Source organism: Mugil cephalus, chromosome 6, assembly GCF_022458985.1.
Source record: "Mugil cephalus isolate CIBA_MC_2020 chromosome 6, CIBA_Mcephalus_1.1, whole genome shotgun sequence".
Classification (NCBI taxonomy): Eukaryota; Metazoa; Chordata; class Actinopteri; order Mugiliformes; family Mugilidae; genus Mugil; species Mugil cephalus.
In genome coordinates, this window is record NC_061775.1 from 1,650,622 (window position 1) to 1,667,921 (window position 17,300).

The following is a 17,300-nucleotide window of genomic DNA, read 5'->3' on the forward strand; positions in this document are numbered from 1 at the left end:
AAATGTAAGCAACTGCAGATATTTGCTAATACTTTGCTGACTGGATGAGGAACAAGGAACAATTCTTTCTGGGAGACCCAAGGTAAAAAATTATGTTTTCTTTCTTTCTTGGGATAAAAGCATCCGCTAATTGACCAAAGTCTGAGTCAATTGCTCATTTGAAAAGATATAAAGACCTAACAGGTGATAATGATTATGATATTTTCTGAATGCCATACTAATTACATAATCACACTCAGTTTAGAGGCTATTGGTATTCACATACTGGACGGTTTCCACAATGAGGCATACATTTCACTAATTTTTAATCAGAACAAAGACATGTCTGTGCATTTTCTTTAATCATTACCTAAAAGTTAAGCATTTACCCAATCTAAAACACAACTAGGTAAGTCTACATTTGCCACCTTCTCTATGCCAATCTTTCCTAACATCACAGTTTATAGAAAAGACAATAAAGCTTAATTTGTGTATGTATTATATGTATCATACTGATGTCTCTCTGTGTTCTAAGCACCAGTCACAAGCAGTTTTTCTTCCTCCACTGAATAGTTAGTTTTGCAGTCTGACCACACATTACTGTTCAAATGAGGAGCCTCCTTATCTAAACGCTTGTGCTGCTTCTTGATACCATTATTTCAAGTCTTTTTTCCCTCCTTACTGTCAGCCTTTTTTGTTGCCTAAGGCAATTATCTCTTTAATTGAACCTGTTCAGTGTTTAATTGGACACCTCTTCTCATTATATAACATTATTTGCAGTTTAATAGATATTTTTGAACTCTTTCAAACATATATAAAGAAACCCTCCAAATTATCCAGCTACCTACCTGAAACTCTGACAGAGCTGTGGCATAATCAAACTATAGGCAAGAATTAAAAAATAGATTTATGGAAGTATTTGTAGCTGATAGTTTTAATGAGGACATATTCTAAGGTTATACCACTTTGTGTCCATCAATTGGAACTAATTAGGAGTTTCTGCAAGAAAAGCATTTGCTACAGGCTTTAAAAGTGAAACAGAAGTAAAAGTAGTAGAATCTAGAAATTTATTCTAGACAGAAACTTTAGATCAAACAAACAAAAACAAAACATATGCACTAGGGGTGTAACAATTCATCCATTACATCGATGAATCGATTTATTTTCCTACGATCCAACTACATCGATCTGTGCTCGGCAAGTTGGCTGTCCGGACGACATACATCGATCTAATATCAATTTAAAAGGTAATCAATCGATTGTATCGATACTAGGAAATAACGCATTGGATTAAGCACGTCTAGACTATTTACTTGAGAAACACTGTAAAACTGGACAAACGAAATTTACAAATTAGTTTTATATACCGAAAACACCGTTATACTAATAGCTCTTTTACCTATTTAGCGTCCGGCTAACATCGATGGCAAAATTAATGTATATGCTAATGCTAACATTCGCCATCTCATCTCCTTGCCTCTCCGCCTCATCCCACCAGTGACACACAGTGACCTGAGCAAAAACAAAACAACCCGATGAAACGTCGGATAATTTAACGTGCATTTTAGGTCACCACCATCATGTGATACTGTCAACCGACCAAAAGAGGTGATTATACACAGAAAGGGACATGTGGTGCTAAACTTCTGGGCCCAAAAGAGTAGATGCTGAGCAAGATAGTTACCCGTTGGCGGCCCACCACTCCTAAATGAATGTAGAGGAATACTGAGTAGGTATTTATTTCAGTCACATTGGTTTAATTTTTGGCTAAAAAGTTACTGAATCGATTTCAAGTCACTGAATTGTTTCGGATCGCATCATTCTAAATGAACTAAAATTGTCCTTGAATCATAATGGCAACCACGAATCGTGAATCGAATCGAAATGTTAAAATGAATCGTTACACCCCTAATATGCACATTTTACACCTCTGTGCCAGTGACAGTTGACTCAAGGAATTATACTTCTGAAAACAACATCTCACAAACTTAAGACTTTAATGATCCACAAGGGAAATTGCTTGGTTATTTTAGCTGTTACAAAAAGATGAGCTGTCATTCAGCTGGATAGATTAAGGTATAAAAGAAGTTCTGTAGCGTTCACTATGGCAGCTCAACTATGGAGCTGAATCAGTCTGCTGGAGAATGAGCTCCTCTGACTCTCTCGGACGGTGATGGGCTCCACTGGTGTCCTATTCTTCCTGAAGTCAATGACCAGCTCCTCGGCTCCTTGGTTGATTTCTCTTTGATTTCTTCAAATTTGGCACAGACACTTGATTTCTAGGATGAAATGATTTGTTTGTTGCTTGACTGTCAAAGGCCATTGTGACCTCAAACACATCTTCTGACCAGAGCTCAAGAACTCATGTGCTAGTTCTTCCACGAGTCTATTCTATTTACTTCCTCCTACTGGATGACAACCAGGACAAGAGCCTTTTGATGATTGTTGCTGCACCATGTGATGATGATCTTTATCAGTCCTCCAACTTTTTCAGTTCTTTTCCGCTCTGAAAATAAAAGGTAAGATAGGATTCTCACTAGAAATGATTCCCTGGAATCACACATACAGTAAATGCAGTGGTAGTTTCTTATACAAACATATACACGGTTGCCATTACATAAACAGCCTAAAAGAAGCTAACCTGGTCTCCTTAGAACATTAGCACCTTAGAAAGAGTCATACATTCTGACCTCTGGTATACACACATCCCAAACTTAATACCTTAGTAGACCTGTCATCCGTTCATCTCCCATGCAAAGAGTGATTACTCTATAGAGTAATTATCCACCCTCCTGTAAAATGAGAAAACAGAGTGCTACAAAAGTAACTGCTATTCCTAATTTGTCCACTGTTTTAGGAAAAGTAGTGGACAGAGCACAACATCCAGAACTAAATGGCTGATAGCAATAAAATGTGTTGTGGACTGTACTGTATGTGGCCCCTGATCTAAAATGAGTTTGACACCCCTGGTCCAGACTGACATGTCCTTAAACTCCAACTTGACTGTTTGGCCGAGAAACATAAACTCGTCATTTCTCAGCTACAGCTGGACTCATGCGGGCGGCACAGAGCCTCTGAGCTGGTTTTCTCCGGGTACTCCGTTTTCTTCCCAACCCTCCAAAGACATGCTCGTTAGGTTGATTGGTGATTCTAAACTGACCCTAGGTGTGAGTGTAAATGGATGTTTGTCTCTCGCCCTGTGATAGACTGCCGATCTGTCCACAGTGTACCCCGCCTCTCCAGCAACTCCTGTGACCCTAGCGAAGATAAGCAGTAGTAGAAGATGAGATGAGATGAGTTGGACTCATACAGACGGTTATTTCAGTGAGGTGAGTAAAAACCAAAAGCAGAAAAATGACAAGCTGACTGTGAAGGAGCACACAAGTAAATGATTTCATTTTCATTTAGCTACGGTGTTGTTGTTACCCACATTAGTAAATTTATTTTCATGATGAAAGCAAAACAAAAGAGTGGCAGCTCTGTACTGAGCAAAAGGAAAATGGCAATTTGATTGTCACTGAAAATCAATGAGTGGATTAAATGAAAGTATGGTGACTAAATAAAGATTAAAACGAAGAAAGATGAACAATTGATTGTACACGGCACACAGCAGCAGAAAGAATAACTTAGAGCATGTGAGTTACTCCTTGTGGTCAACCTGTAACATGCTGTCATTATGTTCTCTAACGGAAAACCTATCTGTATGAAAGTATGATACTTATCCTCCCAATACAAGCCAAACATGGATGCCCATGATGAATTATTCAAGGATTCCTTTTTCAACATCAAGTTATGCTTCAGTGTAATTGCCTCTAACGGAGCCATCCTCAGGCCTTGACAGTTCATGAATTCAAAGCAGTCTGCTGTCACATTTCCACATCTCCATTGCTTCTTTTGGTAGTTCATAAGGTTAACTTTTTAATGAGCGCCACATCAATAAACACCTTAAAAATCTATACGCTGTCAGAGAGACCGGCCCCGATATTAAAACACATCTTGTGAAAACCCAAAATGTATTCAGCTCTAGCCACTTTCGAGGCAGAAGTTCCACACGGCGCAGAAGCACTTTCAAAGGGCACACTGAGATTTTTGATTCTAATAAAGTCCACATTAAAGTCTTCACAAAAAAAGGGAACACAATATGGTGGACTGCCGATGTCCAAATGTAAAGGCATCAAATGAACACGTGTCTCATCCTGACACATTTATATATTAAGAGGTCATACATTTCTATTTAGGGCATTAGAGGGAAACATGATGCGCTCATGCAAGATATCTCACCTTAGATCATTTGATGTCAGTGCATTTATCAAAAGCACAAGGTACACAGAGGCTACAGCTCAGACATCAAAGTGGATCTCTCTGCATCAGAGCTCCTTATTGTTTATTATCAGCAAAAAGCAATTTTAACCAAGCTTGCATCTAATAAATAATTGTGGCGTGCCCTGTGCTGCGGCCGTACCCCAGTAATATGAAGGCAATTTGTATCGAAGGGATTCAAGACAACGTGAGGCTAGAGGAAATCGATAAAAACACAGAGGATAATGATAGAGCTTCTGAAAACTCTTACACTGTCTCTCCTGACAGTGTGAGACCCCGACACTTGAAATGAAAAGCTCCATTTGTATTCTGCACGGTGACGCTGGGATTCAGTGAAGACTGTTGTTTGTCCTCTCACCTTTTTAAACTTGTGATTTATGTCATATCTGATTACGAATCTGATACTTATTTTAGTTCAACCCCCCGTGAAAAAAGTGACAAATTGAGGGTCTTTTTTCTGCTTATGCGTGTGTATGCATGGTTTCCATCTGGGTTATGTATCCAGGGCAGCCCTGACCGATGTTCTCTTGTAAACCAGGGAGTCAGTGCAATTTATCCCCTCTCTGTGTTCCTCACAACTGCTATTTTTTTGTCGCTGGGAGGTGATTTTACAGCAGGGGTTTTTAAGACGGATGTGGAACCAGAATGGGATTATGTCGACATACAGACGGTGCTCATACAACATGATTCAGCTCATATATATATACACAGACTGAGGGCACAAGTATTGAGAGAAGAAGAAAGCTTTTCAAGCAGTGCTCTTAAAGATATACATTTAGTTATTTACCTGTTAATCAAGTGAGTGTGTTAGTTCAATAAATGGACCATGTAAAGGAAATACAGTCATGAAAAGTTACTTTTTATAATTTTTTCCCAAAGGAAACTTGTCCTTTAACTCTCAACTGGGATGTGCAGCTTCAATTATCTTATGAAAAACATCCAGTGTTATGACAGGAATTATGCATTTTCATACCGCTCTCTCATTTCCCCTCGCAATCACAAGTCTCCAGTGCTAAAAGCGTTTGCGCTGTGTGTCACCTGATGAAGTGTGCTCATATGGCATCTTGCACAGCCCCCTCACCCTGTAGCACAAAGCCACGTTTGCTGCACGTGCAGCTCTCAAGCTGAGGGGGCGAGTTGAGCCAGGGGAGGACAAGATGGAGTATGGCTCCTCCCTTTCTGTCTCAGGGTGACAAGGCTTGTACTACACACCTTCACATTCATCTAATGAGGTGATAAAGTGAATGAATGAGGCATGAAAGGAGACATGCTGCCGGGGCCAGTGTACTCCCAAGATGCCACTCCCCGCCTCGCAACCTTTGCTTCTGAGCAGTTTGCTGTTGAGGACGGTGGGAGAAAATGCTCACAACAGAATGAGGCAATTTCAGCAATGTGTCTGTAACACATTTATCCTTCCTGGGTGGCATGTGTACGGCCCACATATGATATGTGCTTCCTGTGATCTGGCGGCAGAAAAAGAGGATTTGTAAAAAAAAAATAAAAAAATCCTTACAGCATTCCAGTACATCACTACAAAAAAGCAAAGGTGCTTCACAGACCTGCCAGGCGAATAAATAAATAAATAAATGCATTGTTCACCAACTACAGTCCACGAAAGTTCACACAACGACAAAATTAATTCATCCTCTTTATGTTTCAGAATAATGCCAAGAAACAAAAGCGACTGCTCAGCCATGTAAATGCTTCAGATTTGGCCAATTCTTTGTCATGCAAAGAAGCGCACTCAGATGCCTTTTTCTTCTCAAGAAGCATGTGCAGCCCTCCGAGTGAAACTGGTGGTGGCTGCCAAGCAGTTTTATTAGGTGAAATGTAATTCAGATGAGTTATTTAAAGGGAAGGAAGCCACAAAGGCATTGCACAGACAGAAAAACACAAGAAGCAGTGGCTCTGTTAAAGTTTGGGACACTGGACATCGTTCATTTTCAGACAGCTGGGGAGAGAACATTTTAACCTTTGAGATACATTAAAAGCTATGTGTTTTAATTTGCTGTGTGAGACTCAGATAAACTCTGTATTAAAGGATTTTTGAAGAATGGAGTCAGGTTTCAGTCTCAATTGTTAAGGCATAACAAGTCAAATGCAGCCCTCCAACTCATTGAAATCCAAAATCCAGGAGGTAATGGTGACTAATAGAGCTACCTGAGTCATGCTGTTATATGTGCTTCAGACGTCACTTTAATCACATTTGTAACTTTCATTCAAAATGTGAATTCTGAAACAATATCATGTGGCCAGAGGGGAAGTAAAGGTCTCGGACAGCTACTGTGGATTAATATGCTTTCTGGAAGTAATGACTTTCTGCTAACAATGTAATCTCTCAGTCCAAACACAGAGGGAAAGCTCCGCGTTCCGTATCCCCGAGAACAGATTGGTGGATTGTTTGTAGGCACGACAGACAGTAGATCATATCCTTCTGGTGCCACCAGGGAGCTGCAGTGGAACACTGCCGTATTAACAAAATCCTCATATTAATGGGAACTAACCGGGAATGATCAGACGAAAGACATTCTCAAACACAAGAATCAGGTCTATGGTCTGTTCCCTTCTGAGTTGCAAATACTCTGACAAGGGCACCTACAATTCAGCATATGTGTGCACAGTGTTCGCTTAAATGAAATAAGAAACCCCCGCTAAACCTCAGCTTGAAGATAACGCTCTACCGTGGGAGCCGAAGTGTAAGTGCTTAGCCCAGGAGGCAGGCCTGGGAGCAGGACAGCAGGAGCGCTCACTTGGTATTCCTGCTTGAGTTGCATCCCAAAAGGCCAGCCCTCATAAATAATATGATAATGCTGTATTTCCACCGCTGCTGAGGTTAGCTGTATGTCAGCAGAGGAACAAAGCAGAGTGCTATGAGAGTGACCCAGGGTGAGTGGCAGGGATCAGCAAGAGTGGGTGCATCCCGGGGTGATTGCTCCCGCCGCCAGTCGGAAGCCGATGAGACGAGCGGTGTCGACAAGTTTAATCAAACTGTGTCAAGTTTGACAAGTACAAGATTGGGACTGTAAAAATGGGTGACAGGGGTCTGTGTTTATGCGGGAAGCGTAGTGTTGCTGGTGCAGATCATTTACCCAGGGTCCGGGATCTGTCTGGAAAATGCTTAGGCCCCTTGTTTAAGCAGTGGGGGATCTTAAGCTGCTCCTGTCTTGACCCAGTCTTTCAAAACAAACCTTGCTCCAGGCAGACAGGGTATAAGAGTGGAAACATCAAATTTAACACTGCCACGGGGCGCACAGATGGGAAAATACAGGTTCAGCTTCTTCCAATAGCAGTGGCATAAAGGGGTGACTGCTCCCTGAAATCATCAGACACAGAGACGTCTGAGGAGCTTCTGCAGAGAACAGCTACAGCAGCACATTTTGACATTTGTGTATTTATGCAGAACAGATTTCCCATCTTATTTCTTTTGAGTTCACTGTACAGATGATACGGGTGTTAACAATGTATGTACAGTTTTTATCTCTCCCTCATATCTTTCCATCTCCTCTTTATGTGTCAGTGTTGGCGCTTTTTTTAGCTCAAGGGTTTGCATTCACTGTCAGCAGAGGTTTTTTTTCTTCCGTTTCACCCCAGCACACTATAGGGAAACCACTTAGATGTAAGCAATATTTTCCGGCTGAGATGGAAAACATAGGCTCTAATTTAATATAGTACAGAGTGTTCCTTAGTGTAATGGTTTTGTGTTTCACTGCAGTGAATATACTGCATATAGAGACACCTATTCACTTACATGGCCTTTATAATATTTTGCATTATCCTCTTTGGCTTTCATATGAACAGAGTTGTTCACTCCAGCTGGGATAATTGTTTCTCAGAAAACCAGCCCAACACAATTTTATGATAGCTGACGCAGCATTTGCTGTTACACACCATGATCAGTCAAACTGTTTTCAGGTCTTTAGTGGCTTATTTCTAACAACGTTTCAGAGCTGAGAAAGTACTTCATCCAATTTTTTCCCCAGGGATATTGATGTCTTGATGTTTACAGTCTCTGAAGAGCATTTACAAAATCCTCCCAGGAGAACTAATTGCCTCATGAGATGCTTTACCATGCTTTCACTGTGATATAATATTCAGCAGTGAGCCACTTTGTAGACTTGTATGAGTTTATTTTAGTTCAGTTTGCCATTTCCTTTTATCACATTTCAAGACTAATAACAACAATATATTTTCTCAGTTTTGAAGACTTTTTAAACTAATACTTGAACTACAAGAATTTATTTATATTTTGGTTAAAAATAAATGCACACCCATGCAATGAATCACTCATTCTATTCTATATCCAAAAGACAAACTGCAGCCTGCTCCTAACCATGTCTCCATCAAGTACTCCTTTCATGAAGGAATATGCATTCCTCTCTCTTTTCAGGCAAAGTACATTTATTTGGATTCAAGACAGGGTGCTCACTTTCAATTGCAATATCTGCATCCTGGGTCCTTATGTAGCCAAGCTTTATTCTTTTAACAATATCTGGTAACCCTGAAGTTTCCTTATGGGGCTCGTTTCAAGCGATTTCATTGTCCTTCAATGTATAACCAACCAGAGCCATTCTGTTGTTCAACAAATTCAACTCAGCGGTGTTCAGATGACACATGAGGTTATGTTGCTGCAACTCTTTTGTCCATCACTGCTTAAAGCCCACCCAAAGGACTTGAATGGCCTGGTAAATATTTCCCATATATAGAGATGTGTGTGTGTGTCTCACGGAAGACACACGAGAGACACTCTGTCTTAGTTTGCTTATTTTCTGGATTTGTGCATGAACATTTGGACATTTTGCCAGTGATAGATAATAGTTTTGTTAGTGTAGTTAGGCTACCTTTAAATGGCTCACAAGTTGTGGCGTGTTTGCAGATTTTTTCAGTAATTCTGGAGGCCATGCTAGAAGTACAATTTATTTGACTTTTATAGTATGAAATGTTCATGTAAAATGTTTATGCTCCCCTTATTCTCAAGGTTCCATGTCTGTCTTTTATTTTGTGATCATGTTTTGAAGTTTCCTGTTTTGTTTTGTCATCTTTTCTAGTTTCCTGTCTATTGTATTTCCTTGTGGTTTTGTCATGTCTGTCTGTGTCATGTTGTGTTTCCTGTTTTATTTTGTTAAGTTCCGGATTTCCTGTCTTGTGCCTCCTTGTCTCTTGAATGTTAATTTGTCTCACCTGCGTTGATTGTCCTCATGTGTCTCACCTGTGTCTTGTCATCCCTCAGCCCTCATGTGTATATATGGCCTTGCCTTCCCTTTGTTCCTTGTCGCGTCATAACGTCTCCAAGCCATGTTCCATGTTTTCTCGTCCTTGTTTTTTTTCTTGCCATGTTCCTTTTCCATGCCACATCATGATTCCTTGATTCTTTTGGATTTTGGTTTTTCCTGCCTTGTAGCGCCTTTTGTTATATTATTAAATACTCAACTCCCCCCTCCTGACACTTATTCTTTCTTTAGGCCCTTGCCTAAGGTTGCCTGGATGTTAGCTTTGTTAACTAAACATCAGTGATCTTGACAAGCATTTTCTTTACATAAATTACCATGTTGAGGCAGGGATGCGATTTGAAATGTGTGTGAAAGTTACCATATTTAAACTTGTTGTGTTAACATCAGCTAACTGAGAAAGTTACATTACCATATTGCTATTTTATGTTGACTACTGGCTAAATAAAAAGATTTAATGTTTATTAGCAAATTTAAATTAATACAACTTATTGAACCTGCTGGCATAGTTGTGATAGTTGTAATAAAACGTTGGCCAGAGAAAGTGCCACGATCTAAACAAATGATGAGCAGATAGACTGTAAATCATCAATATATTCCAAGTCAGGTCACAATGTATGAAGTGGACAAGATAAATAATAATTTGAAATATTAGTATTGTCATGTGAACAACAAAATATCAGTGATTCAATAGTTGGCCAGCTGCATTTGTTAGACTTGTCGACTTGCGAGACCTGCAGTGTCTGTTTTGATAATATGATGGCCCAGTGATCCAAAAGCTTTTGCCGTGTGTCACAAACAGTCATGGGGAGCGGAGCCAGCGCAGAGTGTGTCAGAGTTGATTTCTGCCTGCGGTGAGGGCAACACTCAAACCGCTCGATTGACAAAGTCTGCCTGAAGGCTCCATTTTGAGACTTCCCCAAAAGAGGAGTACTTTATCTCACAGTGAGGACATGATGTAGAGTTTTACCTTTAGCAGTCAGTAAAACGCCAGAAATTCATGGCAGAGTTAATATTGATTTGATACAAAAGTCATTCTTTTTTCTCGCCCGTGGAGTTAAAAAACAAAGAACTATTTTTTCCCTCCATTTTCCCCTCCCTCCCACACAGACTTGTATATATTGATGTGCTTATGTAGCTGTTAAAAGTACATTAAGTGAGATTCTTATGATCCCACGGCAGAAAATGACCATAATCAGCAGTGTGTCTGTTAGAGTTTAATAGTGTTGTGATTCACCACAGGCACTGAACAGTCTGCCTTTCAAGAGTTACCTTTTTCTCTGGTCATGCATGAATGCAGACAGTTCTGAAAGAGACAAGGCAATGCTACAAGGGAACAAATGACAGAATTATTAATATATTTTCCTTTTATGATGTATGACATTACTTATTTTAATTAGTTTCCTTACTCTCAGGTGAACTTGCGTCTGTTTGAAGCAGGGATGTCAAACTCATTTTAGTTTGGAGGCCACGCATACAGCCCAATTTCATCTCAAGTGGACAACTTAGGAATAGCAGTTATTTTCAGTAAAAAATTCCAATCTTCGTTGTACTTTTTAGCACTTTGTAATCCATGCTGCGGGGCAGATCAGACCATCAGCATCTGACTTTAATAACTCAATCTTTTGCAGTCCTGTTCTGTTATTCCAGATGTCTATTGACAATACTGCAAACAGCTCAACTTTTCTATGAAACAGAAATAGGAGACCAGTAACATTTCTATCTATGCTGAAGGAGAGTTTCATAAACATGAAGAATGGAGACTCTGCAGCAATCACAGCTCGAGTGAATAAAAGTAAGGATTGCAGCAATCTGTCTGTAACTGACAACCAGTTAAGATTTTCATGCATGGTAATATCAGATATCAGAATAGCTACCGTTGAAAAAAGACAGAAGTCCTATTTGTCAGGTCACTTTTCAAACCAAGATAATGCAGATTCATTAAAACCATAACATTCTATTTTTTTCAGTAGTAATTTGTGGTCAGTGATGTCAAATGCTGCTGAGGCGTCCAGCAGGACAGCACCAACCATTCTTTTGTCTTCAATTTCGCCAAACCAATCATCAGTTATCTAAATCAGGGCAGTAGTAGTGGAGTACCCTTGTCTGTATGATTATTGAAAATCAGTAATCAGATTATTTGTGTTCAGGTAAAGTTTGATTTGATCTCATATAATGCTTTCCATCATTTTACTAAATACAGGTAGTAAGCTAATAAGACGACTATTATATCTAGAGAATGGAAGTTTCCTGTTTTTAGGCAGGGGAGTTATCTTGGCCCTCTTCCAATCTTGAGAGAATCGACAATCACTGAAACCTATGTTCATAATATGGATAGAAGGGGCTACTAAGTCTGCAACCAATTTGAGAAGCCAACTGTCAAGGTCATCAACACCTGGTGGTTTATTTTTGTAAGTCCTTATCTTATCTTCAGCCTTGCTTAAACTGACTTTGTTGAACTTAAATGTACAATTTTTATTTTTCATAATTTGCCTTTTTGTATGTTATTACATGTTGTTATTACAAGTATATTCATATCTATATTCATAATATAATTACATTTTCCTTTCTATTGAAGTTTGTTACTAAGTTTCTAAGTTTCTAAGTTTCCAATATATTTGTCAGTCGGATTTGTATCCAGTTAAGATAGCTGTTTGTTTTGGTTGATCACTTTGTTTCACTCACTGGCCACTTTATTCTTCATGGCATATTTTCAACAAGGTGTTGGAAACATTCCTCAGACATTTGGGTCCATATTGGGATGATAGCATCACACAGTTACTGCAGATTGTTTGCATCTATGATCCCAATCTTCCATTCCACCACATCCCAATCAGGCAATGTGTTTCCAATCTTCTGTTGTGCAATTTTGGTGAGCCTCTGTGAACTGTCTCCGTTTCAAAGTCACTTTCTTCCCCATTCTGATGCTCGGTTTGAACTTCAGCAAGTTGTATTGATCACCTCTACATGCCTAAATGCATTGAATTGCAGTCATGTGATTAGCTGATTAGCTATTTGTGTTAACAAGCAATTGAACAGGTGTACCTAAAAAAGTGGCCAGTGTATACCATAGATTTGAGGCTGTGTGGGTTTTACATGCTGCCTTCAAATGAGGACAGTTTTTCCACTTATAGTATCCGCTATCTTTACAGCTACTAATATTTGATAAAGTCTGAGTTCCTGTAACATGTTTCCTGATGTTCAGACAAAGTGGACGGTACATAAATATACAGTATAATGCAATTTTGTTGTATAAATGTCTCTTCTTAGTTTTATAATACATCTAACATAAGAAAAAGCCAAAGCTTAATCCTTTCTTTAGACCTTTACATTTCCTAAATTCAATTTCCCAGTCAGTCGTTGCCTAGCAGCAGTCTTCTTATGACTTACAGTCAATGTTGCCATTTGAATACCAACAGTTTTGTCTACACAACTTCCTATCTTGTAACCACAACGTGACACATTGCATTTGAAGGCAGCAACAGTTTGCCCCGGTTAAAATTGCTACCTTCAAACTGTGTCCTGCTCACCATGGTTAATAAGTGCCCTTCATGTGAACGGACTTTTAATAAGGTCTGAGTTCAAGAGTTCCCATGTACACAACTTCCCATGTCGTAACCACAAACTCCCAAGTTCCATTTGTACAAAGCATTGAGCTTCATTGCTTTATGCATTGACTTTCTTTTTTTATTATGTATTTGGAATGTTTCAAAATGTTCATACTAATTATAGCAAAATAATAAATCATATTTACCCCATCTCTAGTTTCTTCTGCGCCCAGAAAGGGAACAGAAGTTTTACTGTCACTAGGTTAGCCTGTGTAAAACACCCATTGCACAGTCAGACTTTAATAATTAAAGAAGCTGGCTCAGAGGTGACTATATTTTGTGATGGCTGCATAGCTTGATTATACATCACCATTAGTGATACTGTGTACTGTGCCGAGGACTGAGAATGTATGTTGAGAAAGCCCATATCAAGGCTTGTTTCTTTAAGGGTTAGTGATGTCACTGATGAAGTCTGAAGCATCCCTGGTTTGAGTGCTGACGTGATTTATAGTATAAGCACAATGGATACGCGCAAAATTGTTTGTGTTTGTGTTGGAGTTTTGCCTGTGATACAGAAGCACTTGTTTTCAGTGAGCCTTGCTAAAAGAAGAAGGGGTTTTCACTGAATAGCACAATTTGAGCATATCTCTCTCTATTACACATAATATGCCTCTAAACAATGAAATATGTTATTAGTATAATATTTACTTGTTTTGTCCCATTCCAATGTTTTTTAACGACATTGAATAAAGTCTGGACGGCACAGTGGCTTGGTGGTTAGCACTGATGCACTCCCAGCGAGAAGGTCTGGGTTCGGTTCCAACTATGGGTGGAGTTTGCATGTTCTCCCTGTTCCTGCGCAGGCTTTTGTGTTTTCTCCAGAATTCCATATCCTCCCACTTCCAAAGATATGCTCGTTAGGCTGATTGGTGACTCCAAAATGACCCTGAGTGTGAGTGTGAGTGTGAATGGTTGTTTGTCTCTGTGTTAGCTCTGCGATAGGCTGGCGACCCGTCCAGGGTGTACCCTGCCTTTTGCCCAATGACAGCTGGGATAGGCTCCAGCAACCCCCGCCACCCTTGTGAGGATAAGTGTTAGAAGATGAGATGAATGAAGTCACCTCGGTATTCATAAGCACAATCACTGTCCCATCATTTTAAAACACTGCAACAGTTTTAACATAAACATCTCATGTCTTATTGGGTTTATTTTAACACTGACTGAAATCATACTGACAATTTTTTTCAAAATTAATAGACTTCTGTTAGCATTACCCAAGCATTAATTAAAAACAGATTAGCTGAATAAATGAATGAAACAAAATCAAATTAAGGTGTTCTATTCTTGGCTGAGATAATTCCCATATGGACATTATAGCAAGACAGCCAAGAGGCCATCACAAATGGTTGATGTGACAGTAAAGGTTTAGACCAGCAGGGTGGTTTGCGTGCACATACAGCTTCAAGAATTTAACCTTTTTTGAACCAATTGGATGGAAGGTTTCAAGGTTTCATGAGGCTTCGTCTGGCCATCTCTACTAATTACTATTGTTACTCCTTAATTACTCTGTAATTAGGAGTTATATGCATAGTTATATTAATTGCAAAAGTGGTAAGCAACGAAAATAAAAATGTTTGTTACCTGTTTCCCTCTCCTACACCTGTGGTGCTCCCAGGAACTGCAGAAACCATGCAGAACTGTGCCACTGGTTAATGAAGCGAGGTTTCCAGGGGGAGGCACCAAGTGGGCGCTGATATGCCATCATTAAAGAATGCTTTTTTTCTTCTTGGCCGCAGAAAGTACGGATCAAAAATGTGCTATAACGTGTTTTAATGTCACTGTAAACATTTAGAGTTTGTGTGGACAATAGTTTAAAGCGGTTGGATAATCAATTATTTAACTGCTATTAATCCAGCTGATATCAAAGGAAGCAGTGGTGCTGGGAAACACTCCAGTGAGTTGAAAAAGACTCATGAATAGAACTGCCATTGTCTAATTCTTTCTAGTTTAGTTATTTCCCCTTAAACCTTTATTTATTTATTTGGCAAATGGTACGGGATATTGTTGGTTTCCACTGGCTATAACGTGGACTGCATAAATCGGGTGAATCCGTATTTGTTCCCTACCCACTTGATGATCATTGCAGTCATTGCCCAGTAAAGTCTTGTGAGAGAATGGCAAGAAAGTCAAGAAATGGAGTTGTTTCTTAGGATGCCTTGAAAGGATACAGCAACTGAAGCAGATCCACCAGTTGGAGGAGCGACTTCCTTTGGTGTCACTTTAAGTTAATAGTAGTGTAGTAAACAAGAACTTTTCAGATAACACCAGATGCCTAATAAATTCACTGGACTGCGCAAACATTAAAAACTAATATGCTTTCGTGATCATCTTACATGAAACAGTAAGAAGACAGCCGCAATTCAAACAGGCATTTCTTCATGACGCACACTTTTGTACTGTATGCAATCTGTATAAACAGCTACAGAGTGGTTGAATTGACATGTTAATTGGTCTAATGCTTGCCGACACGTTGTTTACCTTGGAATGTGGCTCGATGTTCCCTTGGATTTTCACAAATCGTTGTCTTTCTGTCAGTTTGTCAGGCTGAAATTATACGACTTGTCGCAACCTGGAACAACACAACATTCGCCTTTTGTTAAGGGCATTTGAACGGAGCCGTGTTACAATGACCTGTGCAGCAATCACTTGCGCAACTATATTTGTTTTCTTCTAAATATCTACACAACACAACTGAAACATGGGTTTGCCCTTTCACGTTGAACTGCAGAAACCCTGAAACTGTGTTGCTATGTCATGGTCATGTAGTAGTGATGAGAATGGCGACTAATTGTCTCTTTAAATGTTTAAAGACAATCTCTTGTCAACCTGTTCGTTTTAGTCTAAGACCACTACACAATTACAAACTTTATCTTGGCTTACCACATGCAATTACGTGGGAATATGAACCACAGCATAGGACTATATTCATCCTGAGGAGGTCCTTTTGTTTAAATGGCTTTAACACCATCAGTAATTCAGATTTGTGCATACGTTGCAGAGAAAGTGGAAGGAATGGGCGACAGTAGTTGCCTAGAGGCTTTCTTTTCCACCCCGGGGCCCTCTAACATGTTAATCTGACCATGCATACATGGGCCAAAGGGCAAGATCGTCATGCTCGGGCAAAAAAAATGCATGGACAGCAAACATAACACATGAAGCCAACTCAAATGCAGTGTATAAAAGCAAGGTCTAGCATAAAGATTTGCTCAAGTCACAGGTTTCATAATGTCCTTTTAACAGTTATACAGCTTTACAAAGTAGTGATTGGGCTCCTTTGAGGATTTCATGTGGCTGTAGAGCATGACGAGGCTATGATGAGCTGAATCCTGACAGCATTGGTCACATTGCCAGGTGCTCCGCTCTCAATTCAGGTCAGTGCCAATGTAGGACACTGTGGGGCATTGGTGCGAGAACACTTGAATGTCCATCAATATGCTTCACTCACTGGAGAGACATGTTGAAAACCCCCGTAGATCCAGAGAAAAAGGGGAGAATGAGGTGTGTTATCACTGGGAAGAAAAGCTCACTGTGTGAATGACAAGACACAGAAAGGCAGGAGGACATTGCATTGCCACACTGACATTCCCTCCTGGGTAGGGAGCTTACTGCCTAAGATATGGCAAACCCTGTGGTGCTTTCACAGGAAGCAACTAACACACATACACATTGGTGGGCTTCAGAGCCCTTGTCAAGCCACTTTAACCTCATCCCTCTCTGCACGTAACCCTTAACCCTCACCTTTGTTTTGCTCCCAGAGTTTCCTGCATCCTGTGCCAAGCCATGTATTTCTAATATGCCCCTGTGCCCTGCAGGCTCGAGGAGCTGCAGTGTGCTGGCTGTAAACCATAGGTGTGACATGGCAGATGGAAGAAGCGGTGGGAGGGAAGGTGAATCTTTCGGTCCCACGGTGTGTCCCCTGGGCTGCAAGTGGAAAGTGACCGCGGTAATTAATCCATTTTCACCACTTTTTTTTTATCCTCCAAATATTGAGCCTTGCGGGTGTTCACTGAAGGACACAAGCACAGCATTTTTTTTTTTGCTTTCTTGAAGTGTGTAAAGAAGGGAGAGATGATGTGTAAGGACTGGAAGGTAATGTGTGGTAACTATACAATAGAGGTCACAGTCGAATAAACTGAGGGAAATCCAAATATTTTAATGCCTGTATCAA

General features: G+C 39.9%; 1 long non-coding RNA gene across 1 annotated transcript; it reads left to right on the plus strand.

The window, feature by feature from the left end:
* Positions 1 to 1,190: 1,190 nt before the first annotated feature.
* Positions 1,191 to 17,300, plus strand: LOC125009949. Its single transcript, XR_007113000.1, has 3 exons — positions 1,191 to 1,226; positions 3,186 to 3,308; positions 16,945 to 17,300. It is a non-coding gene; the product is annotated as an uncharacterized LOC125009949 (long non-coding RNA).